At 38.0% G+C, this 24,890-nt stretch overlaps 1 long non-coding RNA gene across 1 annotated transcript in view; it reads right to left on the bottom strand.

Moving 5' to 3' along the window:
• Positions 1-203: 203 nt before the first annotated feature.
• Positions 204-24,890, bottom strand: part of LOC137857860 (uncharacterized) — a 73,426-nt gene continuing 48,739 nt past the window's right edge. Inside the window, exons 2-4 of the long non-coding RNA XR_011097299.1 lie at positions 7,090-7,198; positions 6,763-6,991; positions 204-3,919 (exon numbers count right to left, since the gene is read on the bottom strand). This is a non-coding gene — a long non-coding RNA (uncharacterized lncRNA). The remainder of the gene's footprint in view (positions 3,920-6,762; positions 6,992-7,089; positions 7,199-24,890) is intronic.

Below are 24,890 nucleotides of genomic sequence, written 5' to 3'. Positions count from 1 at the left end.
GGGTGAGCGGCCGCTCCAAGCCCCACCACAGCTTACTTCACTACATGGTCCCCGTAAACACAGTGGACATCCATCAGTATGAATTTGGTCACTTCTGATGAAGTAAACCATAAAGCATGGAGCAACCCTGTATAATTTCAGTCAATGACCCTGGGAACGTCATGCAAGAATGCCCAGAAATGGTTTGCTGTTGTGTTTGATGTAGTCCTTTAATATACCATAGAGATAATATTCTTCACTGAAGTTGATACAAAAAGTTGGCAGAAATGTCAAGGACATGAATTTTAATTTCAAATTAAAATTGAAGTTTTACAGCAACAGCCTTCCCAGTGAGGGCCAGAATAGACCAAGTTCAAGTCAAAACTCCAGAGTAAACTCTTGGCCCCACCAGACCACAGACTTAACATTGCAGAATTTGTGTTCTACTTCTCAGGCAAAAGAAGGATTACAAATTGTAAGTCACAAGTATCAAAAGGCTATCATTTTAACAATAAATAAATAAATATATAAATAAAGGAGAGGGAGAAGAAAAAGGAAAAGAGTGAAAACAGACACGTCACATTTAAAGCTGCAAATGACAACCAATTCATAATATATACTGCAGTTTAAAATAGTTACCATATGTAATGTCTGAGTTTTGACTCAGGAGTTGTATTAAATACAGTGTCTGAGGCAATCCAAAAAAATTTAAGACCTACATAAATCTTTTGAAAAGCTTCTGAGCTGGCAGCAGCATTTCAGATCTCATCAAGACTGAATAAAATAATACTACAATTACCACGCTATCAAGAATTTTCTAGTAGCATTTTAAATAGAATAGAATACTTATTACACTGTTTCAGTGCTTTTTTTTATGGTTGATGTTTTTAAAAAAATCACACGTGCCCATATGCACCCACAATACCATTAGTAAAGAGCAAGAAAATCCCTTTTTCTAGCACTTCCAGCATGAGGTGATGAGGCATAAGGTTTGCCATGCCACAGCAGTGAGGGGTGAGCATGCCCACAAGAGCGCCTGAAGAAGAGTGGGGTTCCCAGCCCTGCTGAGTTCTTCTTGTGACAAAAAAAGGTGGCTGGGCAGGCCGCATGCCAGCACCTTTGGGACACTGCAGGCATGCAAAGAGTGGCCAGCAGGCTGCCCCTAACCCAAACCACATACATTTTCCCTGAGGGTACCTGCCATGAAGTCCATGGAAGTTCTTTCTCTAGAGTTCTGACATTTTAAATATGTGAGGGGTCAGGATGTATATCAATACAGAAAGACAGAAGCATCCTACTCCTCAGTCTTGTGAAAAAATGAGAAGAAAAAAAGAAACGTAATCTTCACAAAACAAAGTATTTTATGATCCACAAAATCAGAGCTTTGGGGTTTTGGTTACTTTTGCTTTGTTTTTCCTCCTATTTGTTATTCAGGACACACAAACAACGTAAGGGGCCAATGGTACAAGAGGAGGAACTAAAGTCTAAACTTCCTGAGATCAACATAACATTTTTCTGGTAGGGAAGGGAGATTTACTTCGGTCTCTTCTTACCTCTGCTTCTCTCTTTATGTTTTTTTAATGCAAACTTCTTCTCTTGGTCATTTCATTGATGTCTAATTTTTCATGTGTCAAGCATGATCTCACTTTAACATTGTTACATTTTTAATTAACCTTTTTGGTTTTCATGGATGAAATGCGTAATCAATTATTTTAAATCAAGTCTTAGCCACAACTGAAATATCATCCATAATGAGGCACAGGTTTATTTATCTTTAGAAAGTTTTGGAGGCTCTCTGTACTAAAGAAATGCTCTGTCTAGCAAGATTCCCAATGATGTTTCATATTTTCTGAATATTTTAAAAGCACTCTATATTTCTAAATAGAAAGTACATACAGAATTTTTTTTTTCCTTTATGAATTCATTATCTTTACCGGTTTTCCCACTCACAGCCAAACATATATTCAAATAAAGAATATTTCCAGGATTATTTTTGAGAGTGTACATTCAAAGAAGGCAGCAGAGAGCTGCCTTCTGTTATTAAGCTCTGTTATCACTGTTATTCAAGGAAAACTGATCTTCTCAATGCAAGGACACCTTACAGCAAGGCTACCCACCATGCAACCTACCTTGGGCTGAAGAGTAGTTAGGGAGCTGCTACAAACACCCAGCGTTTCCATGAACTATAACACTTTCACAGTTTGAGAATGGCAGACTACTCCTTTTAAAAGATAACCCCTTTTTGCTCCATATGTCTGCATAGGTGGTCCTACTAATATGCAGGAAATACATTTCTCATAATTTAGTGATTTCACCGTGAAAGCTGGGGCCTGATGTCACAGTCTGGTTGCATTTCCCAGAAAGCAAAGAATTGTCTCTCAAGCAACTTGCCCTAGCAAATTTATTTGTTTATGCAAGTGGTCTTGTAGCCCTTCAAAGTAGGGCCTTCAAAGGGATATCCCAGTGATTGTTAGCCAGGACTGCTTTTCTGCAATCGAAAGTAGCACTGCACACATAGAATTACAATTTCAAGGTGAGAAAGAACAGGTTTGTAGACCTTAAAGTGCAACTCTCCTAGAAAATGAGCAAAGAAACAGAAAAATAGGAAGCAATAGAACCTAGCGGGAACACAATAAGATCCAGCTGGGAAGGCAGTGCTTTTCAACATTACCTGGGGTGCACCAGTCTGGTTTTAATACAACAAGATTGTGCAAGCAATGGATCACAAAGAGCTTTATGAGGGATTATTTTCCCTTGTCTTATTCCACTCATTTCCTCTAGGCCTTTCTGGTTGTTTCCTGGGAGACACTGTGCATGAGATGAACATTCTCCAAGCCTGCAACAGCTCTGCCAGTGCACCTCCGTACTTCCCGATGTAAACCTGGCCCATCACACACCCATACCAAGCCTCTACAGTGAATGAATGACCAGCAATGCTGATGTGGATGCAGACATGGGGGCTGGCATACCAAACCTGGCTTATTCAGTTGTGGCCCAATTAGTGCTTGCACCTCTGCCACCTGCTGATGAGGTTTCCACAGCAGATGCTGCTTCCCCCACTGTGAAAACCCCCACTTGCAAGCCCTGCTGCACCAGGGAGAGGCAACAACACCCACTGCCTTCCTATCAGCTGGCCTTTAGGTCCCGACCAGGAGCAAGTGTAACATGTGCTTCTTCTTCATTAATTCCAGTTAATTCAATCATACAGCTTTCTTGCAAATATGTATAATTCAGGCAGGAAAGGTATGCTCACATCGCCAAGATCTTGGTCAGGCAAAAATAATTCCTGATCAAATTAAGTCTGCGGCTGCTTCTGGGGACGCAGCACAGCGTTCAAGCCTGCCACACTGCCCATAAAAATGTATTAGTATGCATTTCAGAAAGCTCAGCTTCTACATATAATCTGCTTGAAATTGGAAGCAATTCAATCAGTTGAGGAGGTGGCTTTCCAGTGAGCACTCACCGTGGCGCAACTGTAGTACTTGCCCACAAGCAGTTGTTCATCTCTATCATCAGCAAGAGCTGATCTTGTACTGTTCAGTAATGGGAGTCTGATCCCAGTGATGGATTTTGATCAAGGTTTGTAGGAGTTTAAGCTGCATTTAATTATCACCAGAGGGTTTTTTCACACAGCTCCTTATAATATTCACTGGTTACACCACCCTTTTTGCCTGTGGGGTTATCATTTTCCTCCAGAACTTTTTTCCTCCATTGTCTTCTGGGAATCATTCTCATCCCAAGACCACTGAATTTCCTCTGGCTTTGAAGTATAGTTTAGCATAAAACCAAAATGAGAATCATATTTCACTCCTATAAAAAGTTCGTTCATCAGAAGGCAGCGAGAGAACTGTGAGAATCCCAGCTGCTTAAAGTCCTTGGCTTTATTGGGGGCGTGCTGTTGTCTACCGCTGGAACACCAAAAATCATGCCTGTCAGCAGCCTGAAAGACATGCGTAGCATGAAATAACTATAAAAGCCATTAAGGTGTCTTATTTTTTATGAGAAATCGTGAAAATCAATGTGCTGACAAATCTAGAAAATGTCATAAATAACAACACAAATAAAAGTCACACAACTCAAAACACAATCTTATGCCCATGAAGCCTGCACAGACAGTTTCTAGCCAGCATCCAAATCCTCATTCACCTCAGCTCCCAAATCTACCTTTCTCCCTTTCTATGGATTTTGAGGCCATAAGCAGCTGCAGAGACTGTCTAGCCTCACTTCCTGCAGAACACAAACGTCTTTGCTTCAAACAGCAAAGTAATGGTTACTGACAGGGCATTTCAGGGGAATTTAAGTTAACAAAAACATTTTTTTTTTCCTCAGTCCTGTCTTTCAGGCTTTTACGCTACCAGAGATTACTCCAAATTCTCCAAATTTAGGCTTTTCAAGCTTTCAGCTGTGACTGAAGCCACCCAGAGAAAATGTGTGTTTCTACATCATCTAATCTATCTGGAGAAAATATTTGTCAATGTGCTTATTTCCAAATAAGAATCATCATCTTTCTTCTAGGTTTTCTTATGAATAAAATAAAAAGGCACAATTGGGTCCCTTTAAAAGATGATATTCAAGATGATTCAGTTTTTGGATCCACCTAGAAAGGGCAAATCCAACAGTCTTCTTAAACCACTCTTCTTGCCCCACTCCAACCTTACAAAAAAACGGAAACTCAAAGAGTTGGCCTCCTAAACTTTCGCCAAGACATCTTTCTGGTGCCCGAGACATTACTTTTCCTATACCATGTACTTTCCCCTTAAGCAAGTTTTCCAGAGCTGACATTACAGAATACCCAGCATACGAAAACATTAAGGAATATTAAAATATTATCAAAAATATTAATCATTGTAAAGTAATGAAGATTTTATGAAATGGCCAGAAGTCTCCTCCTTACTAAGCCTGAGTTAGTCACAAACTGACCTTGTACTCAGGTGCGATGGGCTGCTGCTTGCCTGAGAAACGCAGCACGTGCAGCCTCCTGAGATGTTTGTTTGTTTGTTTGGTTTTTAATATATATATATTTTTATAAAATACTTAATTTTTATTATTTATGAAATTGAGGTTTCTTTCAAACAAAAGAAATTTTGTGATAATGCATCTGGGAGTCAAAATTCCCGAATCCTCATTAAAACCCAGCAATAATCACTATTATTCCAACTTCATAACAGTGCAAAACCTGAAAACCTTTAAGTCAAATTGTTTTCAAGACAAAGCAGTTTCTTACTGCTCCTTTTACAGAAACCTTTTGATGCTGTTTGGTACTTCTGACTGTGTAAACATTTCTCTCATGATGACAGTTACCTACAATTATCCTTAATCTCACATTTTTACTTTGTCAAAGTGCAAATAACTTTCATTACTTACATTTCCCAAGCCCTGCAGTTTAATGCACATCCTCATTTATACAGTTATAAACATGTTTGTGAACTGTAGCTTTGATTCGCACAGTTAATAGGCTGTATAATGCAAAAATATAAAGGTCACACTGACCTAGAAAAAATCTTCAGCTTAATTTTAAAGCTTTCTCAACTGTCAGAAGGCAAATGCTATAACACCTTAAGATCCTAAAGCTTAGGGTTCAAGTAAAATGTAATAAAAGCAAGACCTTTGGCAGGATAAAAACACATGTACAAAACCAGAAGATAAACAGAAATATGGCTTAATATTTGAAATGCTGATTTTAAGCCAGGATTTTGATCCTGACCTAATGTATTTTCCCCATCTTTATCTTCTTGTATTGTGAAATGAACAACTGGAACAAACATGTAAGAGCCAAAAGCGTAACAGCTTTATGTAAATGCTTTGTAGTTCAGTGTCTGAGGAAACGGCTATGGCGTTTTATATTCTGCTTCTTTTAAGTAGAAAAAAGTGTAACATATGGTACAGACTTTTTTTTTTCCACTGTTCAGTTTGCAAACAAAAATAATTAAGAAAATAATGAAGGTAATAAAGCACAAATTCAAACTCAGAAGGAAAAAAAAACATTTAGTTTCAGTCAGCATTTTCAAGAACAAGACGATGCTTCCACTTTTGCAGCAGCTGGATTTATACAGCCATTGGGCTGTTGTACCAAAATTGCAGTGTAGCTTGTCAGTCACTTAATTTTTCTTTTAGACCTGGCAGTAGGTGAAATTCTCTCCTGCCCTCTTGCTTTGATGTTTGATGGCATGCAAGATAACTGATACAGTTTTAAGGAAAACGAAAACAAAAAAGACAAAAAAAAAAAAAAAAGGAGGAAGAAAAAAAGTGCATTTTAAGGAGTTTGCTTGAGGTGTTTATTTAACTGGCAGAGAAGGGGAGGAAGTGTTTGTTTTCTGTTTGCCCGGCAGTGCCTTCAGAAAGATGACACTGATGAAATAGTACCATCACTCCACAGTACTCAAAGTCATATTTTTGCTTTTGTGCGAGCATTTCAGAATTCAAATCCCATAAGTAAGGAGTGCAATATCAATAATCCCCTTTCCTTTCCCCTTCTCATAAGAGATGAGCAGATCAGATCAGAAAGGCCGTGCTGATTAGTCCTCCTAAGTCTCTTACATTGCCTCTGCAGCTCTCTTGAAAGATAGCCCTGAAGCATGTTTTCTTTTGTTATATTTTGCTGATTTTTAGGCTCCATTCCTTTGTCTATTCCTGACAGCAGAATTGTTTCACTAATCTAAGCAGGAAGGAACAAGCAGTTGTACTACTTATCTCAAGCAGTAAGAACTGCAGTACACCCCAAGTGATGGTGAGGCCACTAAAACACAGGCATAGATCTTTAGTCATTCTCTGCACACTACTCACAAGCTGTGCCACAGGGGACCCACAGAATCGCAGCTCCATGTCTCTTCAGGGTTACTCTGTACAGGGAACTTGCCCAAAACACCAAGTGTAGTAACGCAGCAGCCGCACGTTCTTGTTGTCTCTAACCCACACAACAGTCTGTTGTGTCCCATCCTTAGGATGGAGAGGAGCCAGAGGAGCTTTTAGGCTATTCAGATTTGTGCCAGCAGCTGAAAAGTTCCTAGATAGCCTAAGGAAATTGCAAATAGGAAGCATTTTTTGTTGTTGTTGTTGTTTGTTTTTGTTTTTTCCCCTTTTGTCATGTCTTATGCTTCAAATTTCACCTACCTGACCTGAAGATTGCATAGGCTGTCAAGGAGAGCATCCCATGATCAGCTAACTTTGCTGGCATACCCCACCATCCCATCCAAATTCCTTCAAACAACTCTGGTCATTCCTGTCAATAAAGACCACTTTTAGAAAATCCTTGCTTCTTAAAATTGTCAGGTATGTTACTATTTCAGCTAAATATATGGCAAACACTTGAGCAGCTTTGCTAAACCACAGCGTGGCAACCCTATATAGAAGATGTTTTTTTCAGTGATTTTTTTTTTCCTGTTTGACTTTGTCATCAGTACATTACTGTCCCCTTGGAAAAGACCAGCCTCTTTTAGAAGTTATTCTCTTACATGAAGGGATATTCTTGGCACATGTATCAAAAGTTTCACATGACATACTCTAGATGTAAACCTCTGTTACCCAAATGAGGAACAACTTGTTGTCAATATCCTACTGCTTCTGTGGCTGCTTATATATCACACCATTAACAATGGCACAGGTTTCATGGAAGCAAACAAAGTTTTTGCAAGGATGCCAATACTCACACCAGCACACTGAGGGTCAGTAACTTAGCACTGCACAGTCATGCCCCACCATCCATTTCCCTCTCTGATATAGAGAAGTATTTTGTTTTTATTGATGTTATTGCTTTGCTTTTAATATTAACAAAAATATTAAATATAAGTTTTACATAAATAAAAAAAAAACACAACACAAATCTTCCTCCAAGTGATGCTTCAACCCGTAAGAGAAGAAAGGCCATGAAAACCATGAGTATTTCAATGTCCTAGAGTGCTCATGTTAAAATAATTTATAAGCCACACCAATGAGAAATATCAAATTTTGAAGTAAATCAAAATAAATGTCTTGTGTTATTGTTTAGGAACTCCAGAGTGGGACAGTGTCACAACTTCGCTGTGACTCCAGAACAAAAGCATAGTTTGTGTTTCAAAAGGTTTTAAAGTTAAATAATAATGATAATAATAAGATGATAGTAAATGAATATAAACAAACAGGTGGGAACAAGAACAAGAGAATACAATATTTTAATCAGAAATGCTCACTGTTGATCCAAGAAAACTTCTCAGGGTGACCACCTTTCTTAAATAAATGTATTTCTACCTTGAAATTTTCAACATAATTTTACATAAAAGAGAAAGGGAAAGCTTTATTTTTCTCCTTCCTACTGTCTAAAAGCCATCTGCAATCAGTTACTAAATATAACTCTAAGAAGAGTAATTAGACCTCATGTGGACTCACATAAGTGTATAGAAAAGGTAACGTAGTCGTGAAATTGCACGTATTTACCTCCAATCAAAACTTTCTGGCTTGATTCCCAGAAACGGATTTAGCATCACAAAAGGCTGTTAGCATGTCTTGAAAACATATTGTAATTTGTCTTTGTTCCCTTAGATAAGGATATAATTCTAGGGAAGAAGCTCAGTAAATGGAGAAATGGGCTAAGCATAACACTAATAACTTGCGTTCAGATTGGTGGAATCCAGAGTGGCGTAACATAAAAATGCAAATTGAAAAAAGCAAAAAGCTACAGTGTTTCCTCAAATGCAACTCCGTGCTCACATTTGTAGACACATATACTCCAGTAAATCTACCATCTTGATTTTATAGCACCTGCTGCATCAGCACCTGACTACTAATAGAATTAAAATACTCTCTCCATTTCAAACAAGATTGCATGAGAGACATACGCCTTTGCCAAAATAATGAAGAATTACTGATCTGTTGCAATATAGCTATATCCAGAGCCACAGAACCCTCAAAGTATGCTTCTGATATGCATTAGAAGCATCCCAAAAATATTGTCAAGGAGCTCCATACACATTGATGCATGTGCAATGAGACCACAGTGATTTTTGACATCAAATCACTTCTATTTTTCCCTGAAGTGAACGGTAACTTTTCATGAGTCAATTTTAAATCTGGCAAAAATCTTTTGCATGAAAAATTAAACAGCATACATAACTTTAAAATGGAGACATACCATTTATTATTGATGACATCTGTGAAGACTGAAATCTTGTGCATTTCTCCATTAATAACTATTACTCGTGCCAATACACGACAGAAAAAGATTGCAAAGGTCTTAGTTCCTTTTTCAGTCTAGAAGATGTTGAGCACTTCTGAAATCAATCCACTCATTTCAGCAACTAGTATATGTTTTTACACCTCCAGTGCTGCACTTATCTGGGAAATACTATACTTTCTTTTATATGATATTCAAAACATTTTATAAAGCTATTGAATAAGTTCCCACAACCTCAAAAATCTAGTCTAGAAACCAGTGTTGAACTGTCTTAAGAACAGATATAATGTACCTAATTTTGAAAATACAGGAGGAAAACCTGTGCTTTTTAGATCTCCTCTTATGTTTCTCCCCCACCCCTCATCAGAATTTAAATCCTATTCAGGACTCCACTTTAAATTTGGAATTTATACATAACAGCCTATGGTAATATCCCTCACTGCTATACTTGATGAAAATTAAAGTTGAACGCAATATTTCACTGAAGTATTCAGATTCAGGTCTGCAGCATTTTCAAATTTGTGTGGGATTTAACTCAATTGACTGAATATGAAGAATAAACTATAATCCCTTCAAGACACTACATTTTCAACACTTCAGCGTTTTCATGATGAAACTTTTCCAATCTGGTTTCCATCTATGAAAATAAATGTTGTTTGAAATATCCAGATAGAATAAAATAAATTATTTTGGAGTAAAACAAAGGATTTTCCTAAAGTAGTAGCCTTTCTCTGTGAAAACGTAAGGAAAAAGTCATTTTCAGAATATTTTTTGTGTTCATTCTGAAGCTCATTTCCCCCATTCTTTTTCCTGAAATCGAGCAAATTATTCCTATAGTTGCAAATGTATCCTGAGGTTTTGGAAACCAACAACACAATATTTATATAAGCACTGTCAGCCTTTTTTTCCCCTTAACAAATGTGCTCCTTTCATCACTGCTGGAAAGAGAAAGAGAAATGACTGACAACAGCTACAGTCATCGAGTATAACATGGAAAGACTGAAAGCACAGATGTGGTGGCTGATCCCAGCCAGCTGCATTAGCTCGCTTGCTAGTACAAGGTAGACAAGGTGCTTTGTGCAGGTTTCTAAGCAAAACAAACAAACAAATCTATAGCTTCAGCACCTGAAAAATCCTGATGAACATGCAGTACTCTTACTACAGAGATACACTAAACGGCTAGGTATATGTTGATATCTCCTTAAGCCCTTAATATCAGTATATTGCTTTGATTTTCCCTGTTACCATCAAAAATTCTATAGAAACATACTCTTGATTTTATTATTTTTTTTAACATCCCAAGGTTATTTTATCTTGGAAGTTCAACTTTGAGGAATAATATTCTACACGATGATGTAGCAGACGGGGCATCACTTGTGGATCTGTCATCATTTCATGCATGTCTCTATTGCCTTCGTTATGACAGAATTAAAATCAAATCTGAAACGTGCCATATTTTTTTCTTTCCGATGGGCTTTTCTTCAAAAAAAAAAAAAAAATACCATGAGAATTGCCCAGTGAATTTGCACTATATGCTTGTTAAAAAACGCATTCCTGGGACAGTGCTCTTAAATACTTGCTTCAACCCAGCAAAATGAAGAAAAGCAAATTTGCAGGTGACAGACAGAGCCATGGGCTATTACATTTTGTAACTCTGCCAAATAGTCTAACTCAGCTTCATTAAGCTATGTGTAATTGCGAAATTGCCAGGTAAAATCTAAATTCAGAATCTCAGTTTCAAAATTGAGTTTGCATATGCCAAGAAACCTTGAAATTAAGCACAACTTGAAGGAGTTAACAAATCAACCAACATTTGGCATTTTTTATCAAGTAAGTTTTGAGAACCAGTTATAATTTTTCACAAAATATTTTGTGAATGCTTAAAATGTCAATAAAAACTCTGAAGGATGTCGTTATAAGGGGTAATCATGAAGTAAATTGAATTGGCCAACGAGTAATGGTTTTATCATTTCTGAAACCATCATCCCATTTATACTCTTGGATTTCCTCTCCATTTCCCATAGTAATGCAGATGCACCTGAAATTCCCTGGAAATTGTTTTAAATCCCCTTTTCCCCAATGAGGTATCACAGAGCAGCAGCCAGGAGGACAACTTCAGCCACTCACTGAGGAGTGGGGTTGTGTCCCAGTGCACCAGAACCTCCTAGGTGTTCAAGAAGTTTCTCAAAAGCTCTCTTGTCTCATTATATATACATATATATACACACACACATATATACATATACATACATACATACACCTTTAGTTGTTGTCTGCATACAGCCACAGCTGGTTGTGGTACAGGTTACACAACCTGCTTCTGACATGCCACTAGCACTCGTGGCATGTCAGAGGTTCAGCTGGCACCTGGTTTCTGCATCCATCCATTCTTCAGATATCACCAGGGCAGTACCCTCTATAGCTACTCAGTCCTTCAGAAACTCACATTACCCATTTTCCATCTTTTCATCCTGATGTTTATAAAGGAATTATTTCTGTATCCGGACCTATAGGTACACATAAACACCACTCACACAAACTCACACAGAGGCGTTCTTTCTTACAGCATTCTATTTATAGAGTTCTGGGTACCAAAATTTTCGTCATATTCAAAATTGAAAAGAACAAGAAAACCCACTTTTTCATCTATTAAAAACAAGAATCCAAAAAAATACGTGAAGAGTGCCTTAAAAATCCTTCATGAACCTGCTTATTTTTTTTCCTCCCTCTTCCTAAACATTCAGTCACAGAAACTCTTCAAAAACATAAATTTTCTCTTCATTTCAACCACGTTACATGATAAGATCACAAACCCTTGCTCTAAGTCTGAAGTTGATGAAGATTTCTGAAGTTTTCCCTGTTGCACAGATAAACAGGATATTTTAAAATCCTTTAAAAACTCAGAATGAAACAGTATCAAATATGGAAATGTTTTATATATGTGGCAATCAGAATAATCCATTTCAGTGGTCTTGTAGCTTTTAGTCTATTTTACTTGCATCTCTTACATATCTTTATTCTTTATATGAAGAAAAACAGCAGTTTTGTCTCCAAAATTTCCAGTCTAAATGATAAAAGTATTGAATATATGTTCAATTAGTATTTTAAAAATAATAATAATTGAAACCAACTCTTCCCTAATAACATTTTCCTTTTCAGCAAGTTGCAACTTCATTTCCAGACAGAAGCTGCCGCCCAGTTCAATTCAGCTGTACTGAGTCCCTGACTCCCCCTATAAAAGAAAGTGCCTAATTATCACAGCTCGGTCTGCCTTAAGGCAGTTTCCAAGCACCCCAAGTTCCTTGAAGCTTTAAATAGCAAGAACATGCAGGAACTGAGCACTGGAGCACAAAGTGCATTGAAAAGCCCTCTTCAAAAGCAGTCCAGAAATTAATTCGCCTCAAACCAGTGGCTTCTGTCACAAGCAAGGTCCTCTAGAGTCAGAGGAAAGATAGCTGTGTTTGATTTGCTTCTATAGAGGTCCACAGTTTTTATGATGCTTACTTTATAGCTCATCAAAAATAAATTCATCTAACGCTTTCTGAGGAGCTGTAACGTGGATGCTCTCTTGTTCCCGAACATTTTGGTTCATCTGCTAATGAGATCACAAAGGCAATTTTGCCAAGGTAAGGAGAGATGGATGAGCTGCAAAGCCATCTACCATTTTCATGCCTGATGATTCTGGAAATCTATAAAAATAGCCTCATACTGTGAAGCAAAACCACATTTCTGCTTTTATAGCTCACAACTGCAACTGTCACTGCTAAAGCCCCATCCTTCTCCTGACTCAAGTCCATTGAAGCTTGGTCATTGATGTCAGCTGGAAGGGATTCAGACATAACTTGGAAATGCCACACCGTGTGTGGGAAGAAAGAGGCAGGCACTAGCAGCCTTCCTCTGTCAGTTCCCACTTGTGGCATGAGCATGGAAAATTCCTTGCTTCTGAAACTGTCAGCCTCTCTCTACCTTTAGTCCACCTGATGTGAAAGCAAGCAAAAATCAATTCTTAGGTATACATTCAATTTTTTTGTAAGGGAATTGAGGCTTATTTCCAAAACTTATTAAAAACATTTTTAATATGGATTTTTTTTTTATTTTTTTTTTTTATGTCAAGTACAGCACGTAAGTTTCTGGTGATACATAGAGATGATCTAATAGTTAAAACAGAGGCCTTTGTGGTCAGGCTTCTTCTTCTTGTTAAACAAGTATTAGGCTTATGAAAACTGAAGGACTCTTCAGTACATCACTGAACTGCCTATGATGCACTACAGTCTAACACCTAAAACACCCTAATTTCTGTTTTTATGTACTCTTTCTGTCTTCTCTCCAGCACAATTCACCGGTTAAAAACTTGAAAAATACATGACAGACTTTCTTACACATCTTCAACCTCAGTTTCTAACCATCAGCACCACCATCCTTGGAGCTCCCAAGAGAACCTTCTCTACCGCTGTCATACTTTGCACTGCATGCATTGTGGTAATATTAACACTTCTTGGAGCATCACCCAGCTCACATGAATACCACATCCACAATGCTCAAAGACATAATCACCTGCAGGGCACAAAGCAGTCCAACACGATTGGCGTTGCATAGGATGAACACAAGTTGTTGTTGAGAAGATGAACACAAGTGTAGTTTCCACAGAGATGCACACCAGGCCAGAGATAAAGGCAGGAATAAAACTCTCAGCTTTTATCTTAAGCCACTTTCCTGGAAACAAAAGGCAAATTGAGATTTGGGACAACTGTAAACTATGCACTTGAGAATACATGCATAGAAATTGACCTCTGGCCAAGGATCTGTAGGAAGACAATTTCTTTGGTCTGCCTATTAGCTTCTTCTCTGGATGACTTTCTCAAACCAGACCAGAGGAGAAAATAACGTATTCCACAGGTGCCTGATACAGCAGGATTTTCTTTTAATCTTGGAAATCCGTAATGCCTCTTCCTTATGAACCTTCCTGGCTGCATTGCTCTGCCTCATGAATAAATACACAAAGCAGCTAAGGATCAACCAGTCTGTTAGTACCCTTGTTAGTATCTTACAGTACCCTTCCAATTGACAAGTGTCCAAGGGTCCAATTGACCCTTGCAAGGCTTAATTTCACTAGCATGCTTATCAAAGCACCTAGTCAATACTTGTAATGGTAAAAAATATTTTGAAAGTTTTCCTGTTAATGCCTTCTTTGGGTTTGCTCAAGTGTTTTTACCATTCCATTTCCCTGATCAACAAGTAATCTCCTTACCACAGGAACCATCTCTTCCCGGTAGCGATGGGAATCAATACAAGTGTATTTCCTTTGAGAAAGGCACAATTTTGACTTGCTCGGACATGGGGCATCTCAAGCACACTATGTATTGCAGGCTGCTTCAGAAGTTTAGTGTCAGTTCAGGGTGGGACAATAGCAAACTCATCCCTAAAGATGGTTAATGGCTAAGTCCGTGTAATTTTATTGTCTGTGCATCACAGTTGCTGAGCAACCTCCCCACTAAGCAGCCCAAAATATAGTTGAACCAATCAACTTCAACTGAAATGAGTGAAGTAGTAAACTGCCAGGACATTATTATTGATCCCTAATTAAAATAGACTACATGGAAAATAGTACTGGATAAGGCTATTACATTGAGAAAGAGAAACTAAAGCCCAGACTTTCAAAGGCATTTAAATGCCCTGCTTTCAAGTGAAGTTTCCCTCTTCTCACATGGCACCATGCAGAAATCAAAAAAAAAAAAAAATTATCTTTTGCACTAAATGCATTGTTACCCTATTATTCACATGACCCAGTAAGTCGAGGCAAATTCCCAAGGCTGTGAACCTGTACTGACATTAGCTCTGATTTTGACAACCTACTCTCATTCATGAAATTACACCCATGCTTTTTTTCTATGATCTCAGATCTCAGCTGTGTGTGTTTGTTGTTTTTTTTTTTTTAAACTACACTTTATTCAAACATATTCTTAGAACACAAAATATTTAATTTCTATTATCTGATGGAAAAAACACACACATACACACAAAACACCCAACATCTGTAATATTTGCATCCGTTTCCACAAAAGGCTTATATTTTTTCCTACACAGTTCTCTAGCCTTGGTTGGGATTTCACTGCTTTACTGAGCAGATATCTTTGTTCCTACAGATCCGAGTACAGTCAGCCAGCTAGTGTAGATATTAATAACTACCCTGCTCCCCTATAATTTACCTGGACAATAAGCAGTAATTTTCTAGTGCTTGGGCTAAAATGTCATTGTATATACATGTATATATGTAGGTGTAGATATACACACACAAGATAAGTAGCAGCCCCCCCCCCCCCCAAAAAAAAAAATCACAGAAAATAACATTTTTAGTCCCCTCTAGTCCCCACATCACATAATGCAGTGCCTTATATAGTCTTTAAACATCTTACAGTATGTGGTTTAATTTTCTTCATCTAAATGCATCACCAGGCACTGAAAGGAGGATTATTACCAATGAAAACAGGTTTGAGTTCTGCTCACTCTCCCAGCATCTTTCACCAATGAAAAACTGCATCATCACTTGACTCCTCTGTCACAGCTCTACCCCTAGCATTTCTCCTTGGCACCTTGGTATGGGATTTTTCAGTGCCCAGGACAAAGTCTTGACTTGAGCTGACTTTTTGTTCACCTTGCCCTACAGTCCCCATACTGCCCTGCTCCTTGGCTTTGCTCCTCACCCCATTCCCAGCAGTTCAGCAGCACGTCCCAAGGGTGCTTTGACAATAGTTCTGTAGTCCCCTTTCTACAGGTTACAGACACAGGGGAGCATGCCTGTACTGGCCAGGCACAGCCAAGAAGGTATTGTGAAGAAGAAACCTAGGACTCCTCTGCAGCCTAAAGCACTCTATATCAATAGAACAAGCTCCTCTGCTATGGAAGACCCCCCAGACAATAACACTGCCATTTACAAGACAGCTTAGAGCAACAGCTTGCATCCTTTCCTTGCATTGACTGAGGATGTTCACACCGTGACCCCAAGTGACACGCAAAGCAATGCTCACGCTCCTCTAGCCAAGAACACCCGCACCTCTCATTGCAGAAGCCTGAGCACTGTGGGAGGGAGGCTGCCCTCCGGGGTGACCTGCAGCACCGTGGGGTCCAAGAAGCAGAATCCTAGTGGGGAGCACAAAGGAGAGAGCAGCTTTTGTCACTCTAGTTACTCATGACAGCAGAAATACTAAACCCAGATACACAGAATTGGGCAACAGAATCCAGATTTAGTCATTTCAATGAAAAGGTTATTAACTGCCAGAGGTGCTAAGCAGCACAGCATCACTTCTCTCTAAGCTCTCTCATGGTTCACTACCAAAGTGAGCTGACTGCCTCCACTGCTTGAATCCTCTCTCTGATCTGGTCCTCACAGAAAAATCTCATTGCATCTTGCCTGAGAAGTGTTTGCACAAGGATAACAAAGAACCTTAGCTGAGATATTTCATGATTTCCTAAGTTCTGTATTCCCATTAGCTGCTGTGTTTAGCTCAGCTGGGGAGACCTTTTCAAACTTTGTGTGTTTTGTCACCCTGAACAACAAAATAAACAGATCAGTGACCCACATGCTTCTTCCAAACAAGATACAGTGTGGGCTGCTGTAAAAGCTTCCACAATAATAACTCCTTCACTCCGAAAGTAATTGTTTGTGAAAAAAAAAAAAAAAAAAAAAAACACAGGAAGCCTGGACTTGCAAAGAAAGTGTGAGATGTGGGAGGAATAGCACACAGCCTATTGCAGAAAGTTGAACCTTTACAAATAGCCCGGAAATGTGAGATCTGTAAATAAATCTGCCTGGCCAGATAAGAGCAGGATATCAGCATCAACCCTATTCCACAATGTCTTCTGCACAGCAAAGGTCAACTCCTGTTTCCAGATTTCACTGCTTTTGTTACCTGAAATGGAAGAAACCAAAATACTCTAAGGCTTCTTGCTAACACCTGTCAATTTAAGAAAAAGAACACTGGGAAGCGACAAAAAGGCTGCTTGAGCACGGTCCGGATGCTTTGGGAATTGGGCAAACCTGTTTCTCCAATTGCTGCTAGAGATACTTAACATATTCCGTGGGCCTTTCACTTGTTTGAACATAAAGAAGGTAAGTAGTGGCTTAGCGACACCCTTCCCTAATAGAATAGCAAAGATGCAGACTATTATTTTGACTTAGTGAATGGACTGGAATGCAAGCAGTAAATACAATGAACTCCATTTTTATACATGACATGAAAATATTTGATGAAACCACTCCAGTTGCATTAGAGATTCCCAGCAATAAGATACATCTCTTTTGGAGATGTTTAGAGACAATACAAAGGAGAAAGGGAATATAATATGGGACCATTGTGCTTTTATGTTTTTCTCATTTCTAGACATCTTCATTTTTATTCTTCAAATCCAACAATCTGCAAAAGTTTTTATTTATAGACAATGCCCATGTATTTCAGCTCTATTATTATATGTTGAGCTACTTAAGTATAACAATTTTCTTAGGAGTGGACAATGAGCCTCTATGTTAACATCTATTTAAATATTTACTGTGGATCAAAGCATCAGCAAGTAGGGATCTGAAGCCTAATATAGTTGACTGATGATTAATTTAAACTCATTGCATTGCAAATTAAGGTCTCATTTTGCTTAAGAAGGATTCTCTGAAGTGAAGTATATGGAGACCTCCTCAGAGAAGATTTGTACACTTCCTTAACTATTTAATTAAAATAAGCAAATGGTTTCATTTACTATTTTTAGGAATTTATCTACTTGTATTTTTACTTAGCATAAATAAAGCTGTCAGATTGGTCTTCTGTGGTCTCAAGAACATCAGTTAATGAGGTTGTCTCTTCTGTATATTTTCAATATTACTGGAGGGTGAGGGGGGGCATGTCACTGGTTTTTGAAGCATAAAACGCATTACACCAGTTCTACCCTGTAAAATCACTGCAAAAATAAAGCCTGTAAAGGAAAAAATAAATCAAAGCTTCTCTGCTGGGATCTGTTCTTACAATTCTTACATACTTACTTTTTTGTTTGTTTGTTTTTAATGTGCTATTTTGATTATTTTTTTTCAGGAACACTAATTCAAGAAGTTTTGACTTTAAAAAGAGTTTGTTTTGCATTTCAACTGGTATAAAATCTTTATGCTTATGTTCCATTTCTTGAATTAGGCAGAAACTTTGCGTTTTGTTTCATACTAGTATTGCCCAGCATTTTTTCCATCTTACAAGAGGCATATTTTACAGAGGTAATCTGGTACAGATTGTTTTTCCTATGCATCATATTTTCTGATGGGACAATATTCCTCCCTGTGGTCAGCTGGGACCATGACTGCATGCCAAGAGATGATGTTCTTCAGTGAAGAACATCAGGTGCTTGTGAGAGGACTGAGCACCTGAAATGTGCGTTAAAAAGCAGGTTTGGTGTTTCAGGAGCAATGGAGGTATTGTTATCTCTTCAAAGCAGAAAAAGAGAGACAAATAATAATAATATTAAAAATAATAATAATAATAATAACAAAAAAACACTGTAAGCAAAATAAGGTTGCTGATGTAATGGAAAATTAAATTTCATTCAGTCAAACAACTTTTTCATGAAAGAAATGCAGGAATTTTGTCAGAAAACCAATCAATGGAAAATTTCTACACATACTAATTTTGCTCATTATTGTTATTTAATGATGCTTTTCATCATCATCTCAAGTGTTCAGCCTGCATTGCTCTTCCTGGTCCTGTTTTCCACCAAAAGAAAGATTGCCGTTGCCCATTCCAACAATAACCTCACAAATAGCACCTCCTCACCCAAAGGCCATAGGTTTAGTCATATGACCAAAACCACACTTCACTCTTTGAAAGCTCTATAGTGCAGTGCTAAGAAAAGCTTGGTATCTGCACTACCTCAGAACATACTCAGGCTGTGCCTCCACATAAGGATGTACAGCTGAGAAAAACAAACAAGCAAACCACTGAGACTGCTGGTTGTCATGATGACTAAATCTACATCTGTCCAAATCCCGCACCCTGAGACCACCCTGAGGTCTTGCACAAACCACAGCACAGTGATGGGGAGAGCCGAGATTCACTTGCACAGCACATGCATGGTCCAAATTAAACCACGCTTACAGGACATGCTCCTACAGTCATCTCCCACAGGAAGCAAAGAGCTTTTAAACTAAAAATGCAAGGCTTTATTAAACAAACACTTAAGTAGGAGAAATACCAAGAGAAGAGGGAAGGACAGAGGGGAAGTGGAAATAAAAAAGAAAACAAACAAACGAACACACACAACCACAGTTCTGCCCCTGCCTGCTGGGTATGTGTTTCCAGCAAACTCACTGACTTGCTAAATTATGCTGGTATCAGCCACGGGATCTCCCCAGAGCTGCTACTCAGCTTCATACTTACATGGTCTTTTATTTCAGGATAAGCTTGAGAGATGGGGAATGCCTAAAAATTGCAGACTTCTGCTTATTACACTCTGGAAGGGAAGGAAGTCTGTCTTTTTCTTTGTCCACGTATGTGACTACATCAGAAAAACATAAGATATAATGGAAAAAAATAGAATGAAGAACCAAGAAATGTTCTTTCTCCAGCATAAGACCCAGACTTCTCACAGGCTCTAACCAGCCTGGTGGCTGTCCATCTCCAGAAAATGCTGTTGCTGCTTGTGGTCACTACATGGTCCCACCACACTGCTTGGCTCCTTCAACAGCAACTTTTTCTACAGTCTTTCACATTATATTTGTCTTGATATTGACCTAGCCACTCTCTGAACTGTCGCCAGGGTTTTGCTATGCACACCAGCCTGGTTCAATAAGACCCTTCGATCTTTTTTGTCTTGCATGGATTTAATGCCTAAGGAAATTTACTTCCATGGGATTTTTCCATATGTGAGACGGTGATTCTGAGTGAGATCTAACAGATCCCCAGCTATTCACAAAATCTGAGTAGTTATTTAATTCAATACACATGTAGCCACTGCAAGACGAATCCAAATCTCCATGTAGCTGAAAATCTGCATTTTAAACTGTGCCCTGTGAGCAGCATCTGTAACCATGCACCATGTTAAACACAGAGCTGGTGCCACTTTGGGTCAAATCAGTTTACTAGTAGGGTGGAGATAAAAATGCTTAGTTGATGCAGAAATACCTGCTACAGACAAACACATTTTTTATTCATATTTTGACTGCAGACTGCTACTCTGCGCTGTGAGCAGGATGTGATGAATGTTAGATTACTGAAATTATGACTGGACAAGTAATATGATGAACTGAGAGAGAAAAAGAAGCCACCAAACCCCACAAAGATTAAGTGTTTAGTCTGTAAAGCAAGGTTTGTAAACAAACATTGAATGAAAGAAAAGAAGACTGAGTATGGATACTTGAACTTTAAACTGCTACTAGCATCACAGCCACCTCCCCAAACACAGTTATGGTGTTATTTCAGAAAACACAGCGCATCTATTCTAAGAAGTGAGTTTTATTTATGATGTTTTGAAAGCTAAGGAGAGAAGTCTATTGATTTTAACTTTAGACAGAAACTCAGAAACAAATCAAGGTGAAGTGACAAAGCTAATAAGAGGGCAAACCATCAGTGCAAAGTACAGCAGAACAATTTTCTCCAGTCCTTGAAGCAGTCCATTGCAACAAAGCCTCCTTCATTTCTAACAATATTACCAGAACTACCAATGCTTCTGTTGGAGTCTTTATTCTCACTGTTAATCCATAAAGCCACTAGTCTGGGGGTTGAGTACTACACTCAGGTGAAGCTCATCATTAAAAGACAATGCAATATTTTTTACAGTAATTCAATAGGTTTTGTCTGGGAATCGGTGAGGGAGAATAAATGTGAAGCCCTGAACTGATGATTTCCTTCAGAGACTCTTCAGACCAGCTCTATATGCAGAGGGTTTTCATGTATCATAATGAAAAATGACAGATCGTTACCATTAGCATGTCTCTGAAAACAAAAGACCCACGCTCCGGTAAAGATGTGATGAATTAACGGGCTCCCCACTCCACCCAGCAATGGCTTCCACACTGCTCAGCCAGCCAAGAGGACACAAACCCCTCTCACCAGCTGTGACAAGGTGGCTGGGAGGCACCCATCCTCCCCTGGGTAGCCTGAAGGGTGTCTTGGGGATCCCAAAACAGGGCAGCTCTAAGTTAGGAAGTAAAAATCAAAAAATAACCTTCTCCCATCTCCTCTACAGCAAATGGGCCAAGGACCGGCACTTAGATGTGAGATCCTTCCATGTTTCTGCCTCCATCCCCAGTTTTTTATCCACCTGCTTCAGGCAAAGCCACGAATTTATCCCACTGGTTCCACTCCACCTTAATCGGCTTTTTTTGGAAGCAATATATCATGGAAAGTGTTTTGCAATTCCCTCTAATCAAATATGCAATGTTCTTTTTCAGGAGCTACAGTGAGAAATATTGTCCATTAAGTTAATATAGGAAGAAACATTTCAAAGGCTGTTCTCAAACCTCTGAACTCTTCATTCATAATAAAAATCTATGCTGCTTTCAATAGAAGCTTGAAGAAGTAAATTGGAAATAGATGAGTGAGTATGGAAGCCCTTATGGGCAGGAGTGGGTATACAATAGAAAACCTTTTAAATCTGTTGAATTTCAGACCTGTCAGACTGACCCATTACTTGAATGCTTGCCTGCAAATCAGCAAATTACTTTAACTGGCAGTCACATTAGTCTCTAATGTTCCCATGCGTGCACTGATGCTTCAAACATCACAGAGATCTGTGAGCAAAGGCAGCTACATCTTATTTCCCTGCTCTGTTCCCACTCTCCTGCTCAGCACTGAGCAGGAAGGCTCCCTGCCTCTGCCTGACTCTTGCCATGGGTACCCCAGGAGGGACCCAGGGAACAGAAGTGGTTCGCCCGGTGGTCAGAGGAGCACAAACAGTCACACGGCTGCGGTGCACAAAAGCATCTTTCACATTTCAGAGCAGCCATCGGAGGTGGGTGGGGAGCCTGTTTTCTTTGGATGGATGAATGTAAGAAATGCAGAGAAAACTGAAGTGTACCCTGAATTCACATCTTACATGACTGAGAGATTACATAAATATACATGTAAATGTCTCTCAAAAGATGCCAACCAATTTCAAAACGTTTTTCAGACTATTTATAAACAGTAGTTCCCAAATACTTGCTATCAATATACTAATGTCAAAGTTGAGAAAACAGTTATAGGTATTTCTCTATCATTTAGGCAGTCCCTTTCCCTCTAATTTATCCAAACACTTTCATTTCAAAACCCCATAGCTGAATTATTCAGTATAAAGTTTACAGGAGTTATTCAAGATTGAAAGTCTTCCCTGCCATGGCTTTGGGGGTTTATATTCTTTTTCCTTCTGTTTCTTTTCCATATTTAGTCCAGGTTTTTTTTTTTTGTTGTTGGTGGTGGTGTTTTTTTTTTTTTGTTTGTTTTTGTTTGTTTGTTTTTTGATGTTGTTGTATTTTTTTTTTTGTTTTGTTTCGTTTTAAGGAGTGTAACTCCATTTGTTTACAACAAATGGTTTCTTGTAAAAGAACAGCAGAACAGATCAATGACAAAAGAAACAAAAATAAATTATTGAATATTATTCATCTTCCTCAGTGAACATCACTTGAATTTCTTCACCATCTCTGAACTACAAAGATTTGTCAATTGCATAGCTGCCGCTTTTTCTTTATAATGGGACTGGACATCAAAAAGTAGTTTGGTACTGCTGCCTTGTTCCAGACAGTAATCTTTTTTTTTTTTTATTATTATTATTTTTGTTGTTTTAAAAACAGGACAGTGCAAGGATACTGTTTTTACATGTCTGTTGCTTCTTCCACCTCTTTTCCTAAATTCAGATATTAGATTGAAAAATTGTATATATACTTGGTAAACAAAACAATATTCTTTCTCATAGGGTAATTTCAAAGTTATTAAATTCCAGGGAAAGTCTTATTTGTAAACATGACAAGAAATCTTTCAGCATGAGTTTGTAGCTTTTCAATATTAACAATTGTCTTCCTCTAAAACTAGTTTCACTTCATAATCATAAGTCATGCTTAAATGCTGAATGCTGAGCAATGAAATAGAGCCCCCAAGCAGGAAAATGAATATTAGACACGAAGGTCTGAAGTTCTGTGGTGTTTGGTAGCCATCTCTACAGTGTTTCTTCAGCTGTGGCTAGCTTTCTGTTATGTGCTCAATAATGAAAATTAACACAAACTGAAAAATAATAGGTACCATTTAAACCAGCTTATCAAAATTATTATTATTATTGTTATAAAAATTATTAATAATTTTTCCAAAGACCAGAACTTTCTTTTCTCTCCTACCATCTTGAATAGCTGGAGATATAATTTAATCCTGTTATTTTCATTTCTGATCTTCTGAATAAAGTAATGCAGTATTATATGCAAACGTTAATTCCATGTCTACTCTGATAGGTCTGAAAAGTCCTTTAAACACCAAATCTTCCACTGGATAATTTGTTTTAACATGATTTACAAAGAAAAGCCACTCAGGTCACAAATATGAGTGAAATTAATATATGCTTTTGAATATTCAGAAATACTTAGCAATATTTTGCCAGAAGCAGTGCTGACCTTGACTTGTGTCTATTTCTCAGAGTGCTCCAATTAATAAAAACTTAGCAGTTTTGCTTTCTGAGAATGTCTAAACAGAATTGTGTGTGCCTAATTAATATTAAAATGTCAACAAAATATGCAAAAGTATTTCTTCCATTAGATAGGAATTTCATCGCTGATCTTAAAATTACCTATCTGGTTCTTCAGAAATGCCTGGATGCTCACAATTTCTCTGTAAGAAAGCACCTCTTTTTCTTTCTAAAATATTCTTTGAGATTAAGCAAGAAGTGTAAAAGAAATATATACCTGCTCTGAATTACTTCTTTCATGAGGGTTTCATTATGAAGACACTTTCTTAGGTGAACTGCTTTGGTTTGCTTACAACTCTTTTGTTTTACTGTAAAAACAGTAAGAAATAAGTGAGGTGAAAAAGTTTGCTTATAAGCCAAGGCTCCTCAGTCCTACTGCTCATGAGGACTAGTCCAACTACCTTTATAGACTCTGATCCCCACCACCTTACATTTGCTGTGCAAGTTTCAGAAGGAAAACCTCTTGAATTATCATGTATCAAGAGTTGTGATTAAATGGGAAATAATATCATTTGTTCCATTATTTCTGCTGTAATATATGCTGTTTTTTAGAAATGGGATAGAATTCCAGAATAAGGAATGTACATTTTATTGTTCTTCTGATTATAACAGCATATTTAACTGAGTTTCAATCATTTCAAAATAGATAAAGATGATCTTTTCTGAAACAGATTGTGCTGAGCACAAAAACATGAATAAAGATTAGTTGACTGTATGGATCTCTCCATCAGCTGCACTGCAGTAACATTTTAAGAGAACATAACACTAATGCCTGTTTGTCATAAACCTGGTTATCATAGCCCAATATGGTTCACTCAAAAATTATTCTGTTTACTGTAGCTTTTACAAAATTATAAATTCACCTATTTGCCATTGCTGATTTTTTCCAAACAAAAATGTACTAATACTTTTATTTATGAAACTTGCATTCCCCAACTAAAGTTATTAAAAGGTTTCAGCTTACAATACTATCACAAGTTCACCCGTTCTTATTGTTTTGCTACAATTTAATGACAAGATAGATACTGTAATGCATGAAATCAGGGAAGGGTTCTGTATTTTAATTGCAAAGCATTAGAATAGCCCAGTAGCTTAC

The sequence above is a fragment of the Anas acuta genome, chromosome 5 (assembly GCF_963932015.1).
Source record: "Anas acuta chromosome 5, bAnaAcu1.1, whole genome shotgun sequence".
In the NCBI taxonomy this organism is placed as follows: Eukaryota; Metazoa; Chordata; class Aves; order Anseriformes; family Anatidae; genus Anas; species Anas acuta.
This window is presented reverse-complemented; position numbering and strand designations above follow the sequence as displayed.